This window comes from Amblyomma maculatum, chromosome 8 (genome assembly GCF_055883805.1).
Source record: "Amblyomma maculatum isolate TAMU_Amacu chromosome 8, ASM5588380v1, whole genome shotgun sequence".
In the NCBI taxonomy this organism is placed as follows: Eukaryota; Metazoa; Arthropoda; class Arachnida; order Ixodida; family Ixodidae; genus Amblyomma; species Amblyomma maculatum.
The window spans coordinates 36,446,367-36,464,604 of NC_139351.1; the positions used below are offsets into that span (position 1 = coordinate 36,446,367).

The 18,238-nt window shown below is 44.1% G+C and overlaps 1 long non-coding RNA gene across 1 annotated transcript in view; it reads right to left on the reverse strand.

Moving 5' to 3' along the window:
* Positions 1–588: 588 nt before the first annotated feature.
* Positions 589–18,238, reverse strand: part of LOC146180984 (uncharacterized) — a 32,946-nt gene continuing 15,296 nt past the window's right edge. The window contains exons 2-3 of the long non-coding RNA XR_014700402.1: positions 17,906–18,146; positions 589–708 (exon numbers count right to left, since the gene is read on the reverse strand). This is a non-coding gene — a long non-coding RNA (uncharacterized LOC146180984). The remainder of the gene's footprint in view (positions 709–17,905; positions 18,147–18,238) is intronic.

Genomic DNA, 18,238 nt, shown 5'->3' on the forward strand with positions numbered 1-18,238 from the left:
AATAACCTATTACAGCAACCGGTCGACATTGCAAGGACGATCTGTCTTGGTGGATGGAACCGTGGCGGACAATGGGAACTCAAAATGTAGGCGTAAAAGGCATTCCTGTCTTTAACGCACGACACCGCAGTGATTAGCAGCAATGCCGACTGCGTCTACTCTGGAGTTTTGTTGTAAACATTTAAATCATAAAATTATCTATAAACACTGTAACTGAACACACGCAAACAATTCGGGACCCCTGCTCAATTCTGTACACACAAGTGGAAATTGCTTTGATATCAGCCATGACGGGTATCCTAGCACGGCACCCCGTGTTGTGGAGCGCTGCCTTCGCGCTGGGCCTGGCGCTCTGAAGCTAAGAACATCGTTTTACTCACCTTGCTTTCTTTTGTGTCGAAATCGCGGTTGCTTCCGCCACAACCCAATTATACACAACGTGTCCCTTCAAGTTCGCATACTTGCCCGTCTTCTGGTGCACTTTTACGAAATTCCCCGTACTGTGTAAAACAAAATATTCACCCTGTGCTCTTAAAAAACAAGGGGCGCATGTGTGCACCACCCCTTAGGAGGTGTGCAGGGAAATTACTACCAAGTGTTATTTTATTTGACGAGGAAGTGCGAGCCAGTAGCGTGTGCGATGAAGTTGGAGTGGTTGCTGGTCTTGCTTTCACCACACACTTGTTACCATGTCTGCCCCATCGTGTACTGAAAAGAAAAATCAAATTGAAATGACAGAAAGTGACAAATGTAGTGCTTAACATGGTCAGCAAAACTTTGGCTTGCGTGACCTTCCTGGTGACCTTTCGAGAAAAACGCCCATTGCACTAGGAGTTTCTTGTTCAGGAGTTTCTTTTTTTTTGTCAAACTTTAACCAAAGAACAGTTCATGACAACTGGTCACTATTCAAAAGGAAAATTGAAGAATTGGTTGAAAAATTTATTTCTAAAATGACCGTACGAAACAACCAACAAAACCCATGGTTCACCAACACATTAAAACGTTTGGAAAACAAAAAGAAACGCCTTTACCGCTCAGCTAAAAAAACAACACACTGACAACTCATGGAATAAGTATTACGAGGCCGAGAAAGTATACCTAAAAAAAAAAATTCGTGAAGCCAAACGCACCTTTTTTCATTCCGAGTTACCTAAAATGCTGACCACTAACCCCCGGAAGTTTTGGCAAGTCATTAATCCACAACATGCGCGTACCATTTCAATCGCTGATGAGTCAGGTGAAACAATCTCTGATACAGACTGCGCCAATTTATTTAATGAAGCGTTTTCATCCGTATTTACTAACGAATGTGATCCACCTCTTCCTGTACAACAGAAATTTATTCACCACCCTATGCCTCCCCTAATATTCTTTGCTGCAGGAATCTTATCATTGATAGAAAATGTGAAGCATCTTATGCCGGTATCGACAATATATCAACACTAAAATACTGAAAAACACCAAAGACACATGTGCGTCTTTATTTTCATTATTGTTCACGCAGTCACTACTCACAGGCCAACTACCCAACGATTGGAAACGTGGGAAGGTCGTTTCAGTCTTTACATCAGGTAACAAGAACTCGCCATGAAATTACCGCCCCATTTCTCTAACCAGCGTACCCTGCAAAATCATTGAGCATGTTATCTATACACATATCATGGCCTTCCTTGATTGTAACAACTTGTTTCACCCCGCGCATCATGGGTTTCGTAGGGGCTACTCTTGTGAAACCCAACTGGCTATTTTCGAGCATAACCTGCACATTCTAATCAACAGTCCGACGTCATACTTTTAGTTTGCTAAAGCCTTCGATAAAGTACCACACAAACGCTTAATGATAAAACTTTCCCTATTAAATCTGCACCTCAACATTTTAAAATGGATTGAAGAGTTTCTAACTAATCGCTCCCAGTTTGTTACTGTTAATAAGTTCTCTAGCTCCCTTCCGGTGACATCAGGTGTTCCCCAGGGATCAGTAGTTGGCCCCATACTTTTTCTTATATACATTAATGACCTACCAACACATGTAACCTCTAACATACGCATGTTTGCTGACGATTTGTTGTTTATCGTACTATCACTGGTCCCACTGATCAATCAACACTACAAAACGACCTTAATGCTGTACATAACTGGTGTGACCACTGGCTAATGGAACTTAACCCACATAAATGTAAACTTTTATCCTTCCACCGTTGTCGTAATCCTCTTATTTTTTCCTACGTAATCTCTGGAGTGCCCGTACAACCTGTTCAGTCATATAAATATTTAGGCGTAACACTTTCTAGTGATCTTTCTTGGAATTTGCATGTAACTAACACAATATCATCGGCCAATAAAACATTAGGATTCTTAAAACGTCATCTACATTGCGCGCCTCAACATGTTAAACTCTTAGCCTATAATTCACTCGTCAGGTCTAAACTGGAATTCGCGTCAGCCATTTGAAATCCCCATCAAGCTTACCTCATTAATTCTCTCGAGTACGTTTAAAATCGCGCTGCCAGGTTCATCCATGCCCTGTATTCTTATGATGTTAGTGTCTCTGCCCTAAAAACAGCCTCAGGTTTATCATCGCTACCTCTCCGTCGTCGCACTTCTAGCCTTTCTTTATTCCATAAAATATTGAACAGTCCTATGCGAGGAGCCCCTTATATTCTTCCCCCAGCACGCATATCACCCCGCACCAGTCATCGCTTGCACGTCGCCCGTCCATTGTCACGCACCGTTACCTTTTCGCATTTCTTTTTTCCCCGCGCAGCTACAGACTGGAACGGCCTTCAAGGTGACATCGCTGTTATCACCTGCTCATCAAAGTTCTTTGAAAGTGTAAAAAAAAAAGTACAATAACAATGTTTTTATAATGTTTCCCACCCCTTATGTAACACCCCTTCCTGGGGCCTTTAAGGAAATAAAATTAAATGAAATGAAATGAAGCGAGCACACAGGGTCACAGCTATCACCGCATTTTTATGCACGGCATTTGTTAAACTGTATGTTATGTTACATGAACTATTTAAGTGTTCAGGGGACGCCGCGAGAAGACCAGCTAAAGAGACTTAGTAACAAAGCACTATAGACAGGAAGTAAGGCTGAGCACTTAACCAAGGCTCTGCTCACACACTTCCTTCAGTTGAAAAATAATTTTGCAAAAAATGTCATTTTGTAGACACAACTGATTCATAGTGCCGATCCATCATTATAGTTTTCCATTAGCTGCGTGGTAGAATAAAAATTATTAAGAGGTGCCTCCACACAAATGGCATTACGGTGAGGTATCGAATGGGGTGGGAAGTCAAATAAATTTGCTTTTTCAAAGTTCGTGTACAACATCCCAGGACGTACAAATTGTCAATCTTCTGGCTGTGAATAAAACGTCGCTGTCTTTATGATGCAAATACAACGCTATTGCATTGCTCCCTCAAGGTGGCTCGTTTCGGGCTGCCCGTTGGCTACCAGCCAAGGTTCATCGCTTGGTCAGACTCTCCAGGACGAATCTGTGCTGGTGGTACTGGGCAGCACTCGGGCAGCCAGCAGACGACGGAGAGAGCATATGGAAGTGGGGTGCGTGCGCGGCCCTTTTTCTATGGGCTAGTAGAACCCTTGTTGGGCTAGTTGGTACATTGTCAAGTGGGGCAGCGCAATGGTACGTGGCCTAGACGAGAAAAGGGGACAAACACAGCGAAGATGTCTGAACAACTAGCCCTCCAGTTTATGTGGTACATTTTGATTAATGCATAATGCGGTGCGATGGACGAGGACGAAGAGGCACACAAGCGGAGGGGCTAGTCCTATCGTTTATGTGCATTTGTCCGTCGCGCAGTATTATTTTTACATTACATGAGCTAGAAGCACTACGGCGCTTCGTGCGACGCTTTGTTTGATCTCGATGGCAGCGCAGGTGGTTGTTTCGGCTGACCCGCGGTGAACATTATCTCTGACGCCCTTTAAGGCGAAAGCATCTAGGGCTCATAACTCGACAGCGTGTCAATCCGCACGTCTGCGAGAAGTTTCCCACTTATTCGCGAGATTCTGCGCAATACCTCGATTTAATTTCTGCGTTTTAAAAGCTAATAGTCGTGTTTATTTCTGTAGTTTTGGTTGATAAGAGTTCCAGCCTTGTACTTTTTGATCTCGCATCGTTACTGAGGCTGCTGAAGTTTATTTTAGCGGTTGCGACGGTCCGTTACTGCTCTGTATGCGGACGTATAGGCGAGGGAGCCCGGCTCAAGCTCTCATTGCTACCAGAAATATAATCTCACAGAACCTTCCTTGATGAAAATTTGAATGGCAAATCAGCGAGTGACCATTCTCATGATGCGCGCAGCAGACATTTCAGCGAGTGAGATTTCGTCCACTGATTTGGTGCTAAAAGTTCTGTGAGCGGTAGAAGAAACGGCGCGCGCGTTTTAATTTGCGCTTATTAGGTATCAAGCTAATGATACAATTGCTGGAAGGATGGTAAAGATGCTGGCTTCTCCATCGAGCAGTACCCTTCCAAAGAAAAGAGGGTTCGTGCGAAGGCCAGAATGTCTCAAATTATTCTAAATTAACACATTGACAAGGAAGTTTCACTAAAGTGAACTAGATTCAGCCGCCTCGGGCAGCGGTATGAAGGGTGAGTTGTCTCAGGCAGCGTCTCGAGTGATGTAGTAATTTCAAATGACAGAGTCTGTGAATAAACTAAAGATATATCATTGTATGCATGTTGTGATCTGTGATCGAGATATGCGAAAAAAAAAGTCTACCTCCAGTTAAGTTTATACAGGCCCAGACTGAGCTGCATATTAAATAAATAAACGAATGTAATATCAACGCGCAACTGAATTGCCTAGGAAAGCATCCTACAGCGGCAGTTCAAGGTGCGTTATCCCACTTGCTTCGTCATGCGGGCGCTTCCGAGAGGTGGCGCCTCGGTATGTCCTCGCGCCCACTGCGTTGGCCGCAAAGTTGCATTTTCGCCATGATGGTGGCCGCGCCGTGGCGGTGGTCGAGTGGTGGTCACATCGCTTCTACATCACATCTGGCGAGCTAAATCATTGGTGTAGTACTAATGGCTAACTAGTCACTAACTAGTGCTAATTAATTGATAACTGGCCACTAATTGGTACTAACTGCTAACTAGTCACTGTCTACTACTAATTAATCATTAGTAATAAAAAGTCATGACTAATGGCAATGACTGGCTATGATTTCATCGCATGGTGACGTCATTGGTTGTGATGTCATGGCCGGATGTGACTTCATAATGATGTCACACCAGGTAATGTTTAATAACCAGAACTGACGTCATAATGACGTCACAGCCGGCCATGAAGTCACGACTGATGATTACGTCACCAGGCGATTCACGCATATACGAAGTTGACCCCGCCGGGCGTTCGGTCCAGGCGTCCGTGCAGCGCCATTTCTTTGGCGCTTCCTCGAACGCCGCACCACACAGCATAAAGAAGCAGACTCAGTGCAGCAGGCATCAGCGGCGTAAAATTGGATTACAGGAAAGAAAAGACAGAATATCTGTCACAATTCTCCGCGGACACCTTAACCGAGTAGCAAGGAGAAGGAGGAAGGTGGAATTGAAAATGTAGAGTGTGGTGCCGTAGTGGAGGCCTTCAGAACACCGCGGAACAGACGCTTTCGCCTCATCATACTTTAGCAGTGCAAAGTGCCCCCTACGTCATAAATAAATCTGTCTCTCATTGCTAAACATGAATGACCACAACAAGCTCAGCCAGGGAACCGTACCTCGTCCTACGTATATCCCGCCAAGCTGAGCTAAGCCACTGCCATTTTTTTATTATTTTATTGCGAAAGCATTACTTCTCTACGTTCACAGATTTCTGTCAGCAGACCGCGCCCGCAAAATCGTGTCCGCAGCAGCTGTAATTGAGTAGTGATAGAGGTTAATGACTGGTGTCAGTCGGTAGAGGGTGACGTAATGTTTCCGAAAAAAATATTTAGGTCAATAACTTATTTTGCAATTATTTAGAGGCAAAAATGTAAAAGTAAAGGTGAAAATGGTCTCAATAACTAATGACTTGGCGACACATTTGAATGCATCAAGTACTAAACTAGTTAAGTCAGTCAATAAGGGTGATGTAAAAATTTATCAAATAATAAAAAGTTAATTAAATCAGTGAATTAAGGTGACGTCGCACAACCGGAAGCCGAGCCAAAAAGGGCAGAGGAAGGGATTGACGCGCAATTTGAAAGTACCAAAGACTAAAACAGTAAATGAAGTCTGTCAATTAGAATGACGTCAAGGATGTGACGTCATGCAACCAGACGTATATCAGAACGAGGGCATAGGAAGAGATTGGCGCGCAAAAAACAGTTAATGAAGTCTGTCAATTAGAATTACGTCAAGGATGTGACGTCATGCAACCAGACGTATATCAGAACAAGGGCATAGGAAGAGATTGGCGCGCAATTCGAAAGTACCAAAGACTAAAAGGGTAAACAAGATGTGAATTTAGCAACTAGAAGCAACCAATATAGCAGCATCCGTGCTTTCGCATTGCTCCAATGCAGATTCTGCAAAGCTCTTTAGTTTTAGAGAATGGGATTGATAGCAAGGTAATTTGATGCGTAGAACACGAAGGAATTTCGTAGCGCCTTCATGTGCCATCGAAGCGAAACAAAATAGGCCTAGCGACAACTAGGGAGCCGCCGGCCAGAGACATGTCGTCCGCTGCGCTAGCGGGTGGCACCACCTTGGTAAGGTCGCTTCTAAAATGATGTAAGCGTTACGATTTTGCCTACTTTGATGATGCAGCAGAAGCTGAACCTTTTTCGACTTTCCGCGCAACAACACTTACTCAAACGCGCCCGCAGTGCGCTGTTGCTACGGTGTCGGACTTACCCAAAGGCTGTATACAAGCGCTGTTGAGCGCCATTTTAGACACTGTCTATTTTATGTGTTGCTCTTGAAATGTCATTCAGTGTAAAGAGTGCGTTGTTGAATCGGACCATTTTCTCACTCGGGCTGGACGCCGCCAGTTTTTTGCTGCAGTGGTGCAATGGTGCGTCGGCGTTCCGTCGCGCAGCATGACGTTCTCAGAGAAAGTTCCCTCCATGTGGGCGACCCCATCACCTGTTGCCGTCTTTGAGATGGTGCTATATGTACAGCTGAGACCGCAATGCACAATGCGCACAGCCACTGAAAGTTTCTATTGGCTAAGTAAAAGAGCACTGCCTTGTCGTGGCGGAGGGGCTTGCAAAACTCGATGAAGTCGTGAGCTCTGCTGTGTAGGGCCACCAAAGATAGACAGGTCACTGCAGAGAGTTCTGACAAAATGTGATTCACTGGAGAAGGTAATGGCAACCCACTCCAGTATTTCCTACCAAGAAAGCCCTATGGCCAGTCACAATACCATTAATGATATGACGCCGGAAAATGAGCCCCCAGGTTGGAAGGCGTCCCACATGTTAATGGGGATGAACAAAGGGCGATTCCTAGTAGCCCCAGGACGAATGAAGCGGCTGGGCTAAAGCGAAACGGACGCTTAGTTGTGGATGTGACGGAAAGCAACCGGAAAGTCCGATGTTGCAAGGAGATATATCACATAGCAACATGGAATGTAAGATCTATGACACAAGGTAAACTGGATATCGTCAAGCGAGAAACGGACAAATTGAACATTGATATCTTGGGTATCAGCGAGCTCAAGTGGACCGGAATGGGAGAATTTAACTCCGGCGACCATTATGTCTTTTATTGTGGGCACGAATCCAAGAGAAGGAATGGGGTCGCTCTCATAGTAAACAGAAGAATGGGCAAACCAGTGCCAGGGTACAACCCCAAAAACGACCGAATGATTTCACTTCGGATCCATGGTCACCCTTTCAACATAACAGTTATCCAAGTCTATGCACCGACCACTACTGCTGAAGAAGCTGACGTTGAGAGATTTTATGCGGACCTACAATGCCTTTTAGACCGCACCCCATCATCAGACGTCGCTTTTCTCATAGGAGACTGGAATGCTAAGGTCGGGAGTGAAGAAATATCCGGAATTATAGGCAAGTTCGGTCTTGGCGAGCCAAATGAAGCTGGGCAGAGGCTAGTAGAGTTTTGTCAAGAAAACAACCTGAACATAGCGAATACTCATTTTCAACAGCACAAGAGGCGCATGTACACATGGACTTCATCGGACGGTCTGTACAGGAATCAGATCGATTATATTCTTTGCCGGCAGAGATGGAGAAGCGCTATACAAGCAGTAAAAACAAGACCTGGGGCCGATTGTGGCACCGATCATCAGCTTCTTGTTGCCAAAATTAAGCTTCGATTGAGGAAAACGCAGCAAACTAGAAGGCCTTTCAGGAATGATCTGGATCAAATGCCATTAGAATATGCTGTGGAATTCGTGAGGAATAGATTTCAAGAATTAGATCTAGAAGACAGACAGCCCGAAGAGATGTGGACTGATGTTCGTGATATAATACAAGAAGTTGCTACTAAGGTAGTTCCAAAGCAAAAGAAATGCAAGAAAGCAAACTGGTTATCTGAAGAGGCTTTGCAAATAGCTGAGGAAAGGAGGATGGCAAAAGTTATGGGGGAAAGAGAAAGATACAAGGTTCTCGATGCGGATTTTCAGAAAATAGCAAGAAGAGATAAGAATGCCTTCCTGAACATACAGTGCCAAGCAGTTGAGGACAGCCAATTAAGGAACACAAGAGCTCAGTATAAGACAATCAAAGATATCAAAGGAAGCTTCTGTGCTAAGCTGGGCGTGATAAAGGACAAACGAGGCAAGGACCTCACTGAAGCCTTATAGATAAAGAAGAGGTGGCAGGAATACACAGAAGAACTGTACGAAGGACCCGAATGTGCAAACCCAACATAAGACGGTTGTGATTACTGATCTCGAGCCGGGCATCCTGAAGAGTGAAGTTGAATGGGCCTTAGCCAGCATTGCTAAGAACAAAGCTAGCGGGATTGACGACATTCCAGCTGAGTAGCTTCAAAACCTCAACCATGACGCTGTTAAAATTATGCATACATTATGTCAGAAGATTTGGACAACCCTGCAGTGGCCACAACATTGGAGGAGGTCAGTTTACATCCCCATTCCAAAGAAAGGCAGTGCCAAAGATTGTTCCAATTACCGCACGATCGCGCTTATTTCGCATGCTAGCAAGGTGATGTTGAAAATCTTCCAAGATAGGCTGCAGCAGTATGTGGATCGTGAGCTTCTGGAAGTGCAAGCTGGGTTTCACAAGGGCAGAGGAACTAGAGACCAAATTGCCAACCTTTGCTGGATCATGGAAAAAGCAAATGAGTTCCAGAAACCCATCTACTTCTGCTTTATTGATTATGCGAAAGCGTTTGATGCGTAGATCACAGCAGATTGTGGCAAGCTCTCCAAGAAATGGGAGTTCCAATTCACCTCATCTGTCTCCTCAGGAACCTGTATGAAGGACAATAGGCCACAGTCAGAACTGGGCAAGGTCTTACTGATTGGTTTCCGATTGAGAAAGGAGTGAGGCAAGGCTGCATACTGTCGCCTTGCCTATTTAACCTATATGCAGAGTGCATCATGAGGAAGGCCGGTCTGGGCGAGTCTTCAGCTGGAGTGAAGAATGCTGGAAAACGTATCAACAACCTTAGATTTGCGGATGATACCACTTTAATGGCAGAAAGTGAAGTGGAACTCAAGAGACTTCTGATGCGCGTACAAGAAGAGAGTGAGAAGTTTGGGCTTAAACTGAACATTAAAAAGACAAAGATCATGGCGTCTTGCCCTATCAAGTCCTTGAGCATCAATGGACAAGAAGTGGAAGCTGTGACAGATTTTCTCTTCTTGGGCTCCAAGATTACCTCGGAAGGAAACTGCAGCCACGAAATTAGGAGACGCCTGCTTCTGGGAAAGAGAGCAATGGTTAGCCTTGACCGCCTAGTAAAGAGCAGAGACATTAGTCTGCCAACCAAAATCCGTATAACTCGTGCTATGGTCTTTCCAGTTGGAATGTATGGATGCGAGAGTTGGACTGTGAAAAAGGCTGCCCGCGGAAGAATTGACGCGTTTGAATTGTGGTGCTGGCGAAGACTCTTGAGAGTTCCTTGGACTGCCAGAAGATCAAATCAGTCGATATTGTCGACCATAAACCCTGACTGCTCATTGGAGGGTCAAATCCTAAAGTTAAAGCTCAGCTACTTTGGTCATCTGATGAAAAGAGAGGAGTCGCTGGAGAAAGATTTGATGTCGGGATAGGTTTAGGGTTGCCGGAGAAGGGGTAGGCAGCGAACGCGATGGTTAGATGGCATCCTCGAGGCAATGCAGATGAAGTTATGTGATGTTAGAAAGATACTGAGAGACCGGAAAGCGTGGCGTGACATGGTCCATAGGGTCACGAAGAGTCGGACGCGACTGAACGACTGAACTGACAGACTGATTGAAGTAAAAGAGCAACTCCGCTCATTTAAATCAAGACTATAAAAACCCTAGATTCGCACTGAAACCGGTTCGCACTAAAAACTTTATATGGAATCCAGCTCTTTGCGCCTTAATTGATGGTATCACAGCCGTTTCAAATCGATCAACGTGTTTCATTCTTTTTAATTATGCCCGTACCGCGAGTGTTTCAATATTGAAGTCACAACCCGGCCTTCCAAAGTTAAACGTTCTAAGAATGCTCTCCCGTTTGGGCTTATTTCACTAAATTAATTTCACTATCCGATTACTAAAACGTGATCTTCTTTTGAACGTACTTATTAATAAATACGCGTCGGTTAGACACATGAAGTGCAGGCATTCTGTTAACAAATATGCGTTTCATTTTTCTTGCCAAGAAATGAAAAAGAATAGAACCACATGTTTTTTTCCATTGTTTGCATCAAAGCTCTTACAGCATTCAAGGATGCGATAAGAAATCTCCTTTTGTATAGCTCGGCCACTTTCCTTCCCTTGGTGCGTCTTTTTTTCATTTTCTTCATTTTTGAAAGACGTATTTTTTTTTGTGTGTGTCCTGTAAGCTACTTTTCTGTCGATCCCATGTACCCACTCCCCTTTTGAGGTCGGCACTGGGGGTAAATAAGTAAGTAAATAAATAAATTATAGATACATAAGCTCCTGCAAATTTCTATATATTATATAACAAGGGTTGCTTTAAAGGGTGAAGTGAGATTATATGGCTACCGTCGGTCAAAGTTCCACTGATAAACATTTCTTATGAGAATAGCGACCTTTTTTTTCTCGTTTAAGGTGCGGTCGATACCGTCATCATCATCACCACCATCCGGAGTATAACCACTGCTGGGCGAAGGCCTCTCCCAAATTCCTCCAACTAGCCAGGTCCTGTGCTAGCTGCATCAACAATTGACTCCTGGAACTCCTTAACCTCATGCGCCCACTTAACCTTGTGCGGCCAACTGCTGCGCTTTCTTTCCTTCGGAATCCGATTTGTTACTCTAAGCGGCCATCGGTTATCTTCTCTTCGCGCTACATGTCTTGCCCATGACCATTTCTTATTCTTGATTTCCACTGAAATGCCATTAGCTCGAGTTATTTCTTTGATCCACTCAGCACGCTTCTTATATCTTAACGCGACATCTGCCATTTTTCGTCCCAAAGCCCTCTGCGTGGTCCTCAACTTAAGTAGCACCCTATTTGGTTAGTACCCCAAACCACCGTTTTAGCCCCATAAGCGAGTACAGGTAAGAAGCAACTGTTGTATACTTTCCTCCTGAGCGATACCGGTACACTGGTAGGCATAACCTGCGAGTACTATCATGTGCAATATGACCAAAAACACACGAGCGCGTGGCAGATAGCCTCGAAACCCACTTGGGGCGATACGGTGCGGCCGCTGTGGGAAACAGTGGAAAGGGAGCAGTGGTTCCGTTAACTGTTGTCACTCCCGCCTTACTAGCATTACTGCGAAACGGCAGCTGATTGCAAGACACCCTGTCGGAAGTGATGAGGCATTTTTACGTTCTTCGCAGATTTGAACGTTTGCGTGAGAGGTGTGACTGGCATATCATAGGCCATTAAAAAAACGTCGACCAGAAAAAGCTAATTGCAGCATGCTCCCAGAAAGAAAAAGTAAGAAACGAAAAGGTAAACAGCGGTATCTGGCGCAGAACTACAGATACCACGGTTCACAATCTGCGCTTCAAAACCGCCTTATCATCGCTAGCGGCCGGTGCCTCGCAATCAGCTGCCGTTTCGCAGTAATGCTAGTAAGGCGGGAGTGACAACAGTTAACGGAACCGCAGCGCCCTTTCCCTTTTGTTTCCCACAGCCGCCGCACCGTATCGCCCCAAGTGGGTTTCGAGGCTATCTGCCTCGCGCTCGTGTGTTCTTGCTCATATTGCTCATGATAGTACTTGCCAAATGCGCTCCATCCAAATCTTATTCTCCTCGTTATTTTCATTCCATGTTCTGTATCTGCGGTTACTACCTGTCCTAAGTAGACATATTCGCCAACCACTTCCAGTGCTTAGCTTTTTATTGTTGACATGGGACGGCACATGACATGGGACGTTCACATAGAATATTTAGTCAACGAATTATCACGCATAATAGGTTCTTTACGCCGACATTTCCATTTCCTCTTACTATTAACAATATGCTTTATAATCACTGTTTTCGTTTATTCTGAACTACTCCTTGCTAGTATGGGCAACAACAACAGCAGAAAACATTACAAAGTTACTACTCCTTCAAAAACGTGCAATAAGAAATATTACTAAAGCTTCTTACCTCGAACATACAGGACCGATATTTAAGCAGCTAAAAATAGTTAAAGTAACATCTTTGTATAACTACAGGCTTTTGCGACTATATAAACAAGGCATCAGTAAAAAGGACAACACACTAAGACTCATAGCAGCACTTCAAGACAACATAAACACATACGACACCCGTAACCCGGAACATTGACACGTTACAGCGTGCCGGACGAACTATGGCAAGCAGATGCTTCGCTTCAGGCTTCCTACCATATTAAATCAATACTTTGCTAATAGTGGTCAAGATTTCTCTCTTCCTCCCATTAAATTAATCCTCGAAATGTTTCTATAAATACATATTTTTAAGTTAGGTGTTCTGTCTTGCGGCGTTTCTGTTTTATTTTCATGTATTTTTCCTGATTTACCCAGTTTATTTTGTATTCTAATTATTTCTCCATTGATTGTTTATTCACTGTGGGGGCGTGACTTTCTCGGCTGTGAAATGCCGTCATTTGCAGGGGCAGCCGCCCCGTCAAGCTGCTCTTCGAAGCAGCTTTTCAGCGGCTGCTCCTTTCCTTTCCTTGTAGTAAAGGAAAAATAAAGAATTATTATTATTATTATTATTATTATTATTATTATTATTATTATTATTATTATTATTATTATTATTATTATTATTATTATTATTATTATTATTATTATTATTATTATTGTGAACGGTTGTTCCTTCCTGAGGCTGTTGATTATTACATGAGTCTTCTGCATATTGATTTTCAAGCCTACCTTTCTGCTATTCCTGTCTAGGTTATCAATCATTCTTTGCAGCTCATCACCTGAGTTACTTTATAAGACAATGCCAGCACTGAATCACAGATTTCTGAGGTATTCTCCATCTATCCTTATCCCTAACTGCTCCCATTCCAAGTCTGAATACTTCCTCTAAGCAAGCTATGAATAGCACTGGGGAGATCATGTGTCATTGTCTAACACATTTCTTTAAGGGAATTTTGTCACTTTCCTTATGCAGAACTAGGCTTGCTCTGCCGCCAGTAGAGACACCTTCCAGTACTTTCACAAACGGCTCGTCAACACCCTGACTTCGCAATGGCTGCATGGCTGCCGATGTTTCTACTGAGCCAAATGTTTTTTCGTAACGAATGAATGCTATATGTATAAGGGCTGGTTATATTGTCAGCCCTTATAAAAAAAAATCCGCGTGTCGATGGAATTGCATAAACAGGTTTGGGGCGCGACCTGATACCGGTGAACACCTCCGGCAACGCACTCCCTCACCAGAACAGGAGTTGGCCACCCTGGTGCAGTAATTGGCCGCAACCTCCTATGCTAAGCTCCATAAAACCCCGGCCCTCAGTCACCAGCGGCTGCGGAACAACTGACCACGGCGGCGGTCAGACCTGTGATGCAGCAGGGGGTGCTAAGAATACCTGGCTCCGCTGGACAGGCCGCCATTGGAAACTGACCCTGGCAACGTTTAACGCTAGAACCCTAGCTAGTGAAGCCAGTTTAGCAGTGCTGTTAGAGGAACTAGAGGGTATGAAATGGGAGATCATAGGGCTTAGTGAGGTTAGGAGGCCGAATGAAGCATATACTGCACTAAAGGATGGGCATGTACTGTGTCATCGAGGTTTACCAGAGAGGCGACAACTAGGAGTAGGTTTCCTTGTCAATAAGTATATAGCGGGTAATATAGATGAATTCTATAGTATTAATGAGAGGGTGGCAGGCATCGTTATTAGGCTTAATAAACGATATAAACTGAAGGTTGTACAGGCCTATGCACCTACATATAGTTATGATGACCAGGCAGTTGAAAGCTTCTACGAAGATGTAGAATCGGCAATGCGAAAAGTAAAGACGCAGTATACTGTACTAAAGGGCGACTTCAATGCCAATGTAGGGAAAAAGCAGGCAGGAGACCAGGCAGTAGGTGACCATGGCATTGGTTCTAGTAATAGCAGGGGAGAGTTACTAGTTGAGTTTGCAGAGCGCAATAACTTAAGAATCATGAATACCTTCTTCAGAGAATGGAAGAACCGGAAATGGACATGAAAACGTCCTAACGGGGAGACAAAAATTAAATTGACTTCATAATGTGTTCAACCCCCGCCATTATGCAAGATGTAGAGGTAATCGGGAAAGTGCGATGCAGTGACCACTGGATGGTGACGTCCCGAATTAGCCTAAATCTGAAGAAGGAACGCAACAAATTAGTAAGAAAGAAACCCATTAACGAATTAGCGGTGTGAAGGAGGGGAGGGAAGAAGAGTTCAGGATCTCGCTACAGAATAGATATTCAGGTCTAAACGAGAATGGCGACATTACCCTAGAGGCAAGGAACAATAATTTCAGAGATATCATAACTGAGTGTGCGGTAAAAGTAGGTGGTGGGATAGTTAGAGAGGATACCGGTAAGCTGTCTAAGGAGACGAAAGATTTGATTAAGAAACGCCAGAGTATGAAAGCTTCCAATCCAACAGACCAGAATGAATTGGCCGAGATATCAAACCTAATCAATAAGCGCAAGGTGGCCGATATAAGGAAGTATTACATGGAGAATATTGAGCATGCTGTAAAAACGGGGGAAGCCTTAAAGCGGTAAAGAAGAAATTGGGCATAGGCAAAAACCAGATGTATGCGATAAGGGACAAGGACGGCAATACGAATATGGATAAGATAGTCAAAGTAGCCGAGGAGTTCTATACAGATCTCTACAGTAGCCAAAGCAGTCAGGACCGTAAGGACATTGGCGGTAGGGAAAAACAGTCAGACGTTCCACCAGTTACGAAGGACGAGGTCACGAAAGCATTAGAAACTATGAAAAGGCGGAAATCAGCTGGAGAGGATCAGATAACTACAGATTTGCTGAAGGACGGTGGGAATATCGTGTTAGAAAAGGTGGCCACCCTGTATACGCAGTGCCTGGTGTCATCGACGGTACCGGAACCATGGAAAAATGCAAACATTATCCTCATTCATAAGAAAGGGGACTCTAAGGACCTTAAAAATTACAGACCAATCAGCATACTGTCTGTTACGTATAAGGTATTTACTAGGGTAATCGCTAATAGAATCAGGGCTACCTTAGACTGCAATCAAGCAAAGGATCAAGCAGGTTTTCGGAAACGGTACTCTACTATCGATCGTATCCATACCATCAATTAGGTGATAGAAAAATGCTCGGAATATCACCAGCCCTTATACATAGCATTCATTGATCTCGAAAAAGCATTTGACTCACTTGAAACCGCGGCGGTGATGCAGGCATTGCGAAATCAGGGGGTAGACGAGCCGTACGTGAAAGTGCTGGAAGATGTATATAGTGACTGCACAGCAACCATAGTTCTGCATAAAGTGACAAAATTCCCATAAAGAAAGGTGTTAGGCAAGGAGACACAATCTCCCCAGTACTATTCACAGCTTGCTTATAGAGGATGTATTCAGAGACTTGGAATGGGAGCAGTTAGGGATAAGGGTAGATGGAGAATACCTCAGTAATCTGCGATTTGCTGATGACATTACCTTGCTAAACAACTCGGGGGATGAACTGCAAATAATGATTGGTGACCTAGACAGGAAAAGTAGAAAGGTAGGCTTGAAAATCAATTTGCAGAAGACTAAGGTAATGTTGAACAGCCTCGGAAAGGAACAGCAGTTTACATTAGGTAGCGAAGTACTGGAATAGTAGGCGAATACGTCTACTTAGGACAGGTAGTAACCGCAGATCCGGACCATGAAAAGGAAATAAGAAGAATAAGATTAGGATGGAGCGCATTTGGCAAGCACTCGCAGATTATGACTAGCAGCGTACCGGTATCGCTCAAGAGGAAAGTGTACAACAGTTGCATCTTACCTGTACTCACCTATGGGGCTGAAACGTGGAGGCTGACCAAGAGGGTTCTACTTAAGTTGAGGACAACCCAGAGGGCTATAGAACGAAAAATGGTAGGGGTAACATTAAGAGATAGGAAGCGTGCAGAGTGGGTCAGAGAAATAACTCAAGTTACTGACATTCTAGTGGAAATTAGGAAGAAGAAATGGACATGGGCAGGATATGTAGTGCGAAGAGAGGATAACCGATGGTCGCTTAGGGTAACAAACTGGATTACAAGGGAAGGAAAGCGTAGCAGGGGGCGGCAGAAAGTTAGGTGGGAGGATGAGGTAAAGAAGTTCGCAGGGGTCAAGTGGATGCAGCTAGCACAGAACCGGGTTAAGTTGGGAAATATGGGAGAGGCCTTCGCCCTGCAGTGGGTATAGTCAGGCTGATGATGATGATGATGATATTGCCAGCATTTTTCTATCACCTGGTTGATGGTATGGATATGATCGATTGTAGGGTACCCTTTCCGTAAACAGGCTTCATCTTTTGCTTGATTGATTGTACAATTGTCCTGATTCTGTTAGTGATTACCTTAATAAACACCTCATAGGTAACAGGCAGTAAGCTGATTAGCCTGTTTTTTCAAATCCTTAGCGTCCCCTTTCTTATGAAATAAGATAATGGTAGCGTTTGATCCCGGTACCATCGATGTCATCAGGCACTGCGTATACAGAGCGGCCAATTTTCCTAGCACGATAACACCCCCCCCCCCCCTCCCGCCCTTAAACAAATCTGTTATTACCTGACCCTCCCCATCTGATTTTATAGTTTTTTACAGCTTTCTTAACCTCGTCCTTCTTCACTGACGGAACCTCTGACTGTTTTTTGACACAGGACCACATCAATAATTTTCCATTCATGCGTTGATATTCATGGCTATAAATTAGTTCACATAAAATAAAAAAAAAACATTCGGCAGTGCTAGAAAACGAGGACAACTATGAAACGGACTATAGTACAGGTGGTGTCTGCCGATGGCTTCATTGGAACAAGGAAGCCAAAAATATAAACGAGCCCGAAGCATCACAATTACAGGTCACGGAGAGCGAAAAAAGGCAGGGGTTTCACAATCCAACTTGCGCGCGTGCTACCTCGCTAAATCGTTAGATCGCTGGAGTTGTGTCGTGGTTCCTTGATGAGCAATCAAGTTTTGAGCTTTTGCAATTGGTCACATTATTGTGATGAAGCCAAGCTTGTTTCATGTACGCAGATGGTTGCTAGCTGCTGTCATTTTTCTTCATTTTCCTCGCACTGTGCATACTGTGCATACTGTTTAAAGTTGTACTGCCTTAGCCCATACGAGAAAAATAATATGGTTGTGGACTTACCACGTAGACTCTGATAGGCTTCATGTTGTCGGTAAGGTCGAAGTAGTAGCCCTGTGGACTCTCATCTCTGGAGAAGTAGGGCACACGGTAAGACCGCTCGCTGTTGCTGAGGAGGTAGCTGCCCTCCATGATTGTTGCCCGAATGTGGTACGTTATGTTGGGGTCGGTCAAACGCTTCAGATGGACAAGGTTGTATGTGTGTTTGCCTTTTAATAAAATGGGTCCAACGCCGAACATTATCCTGAAGTAAGAAGGAGATTTCAGTATTCAGCATCGAGAAAGAAAAGCGGTCTCTAAGTTAAGGTTAAATGCAATGACAGCAGTTCTCCCTGC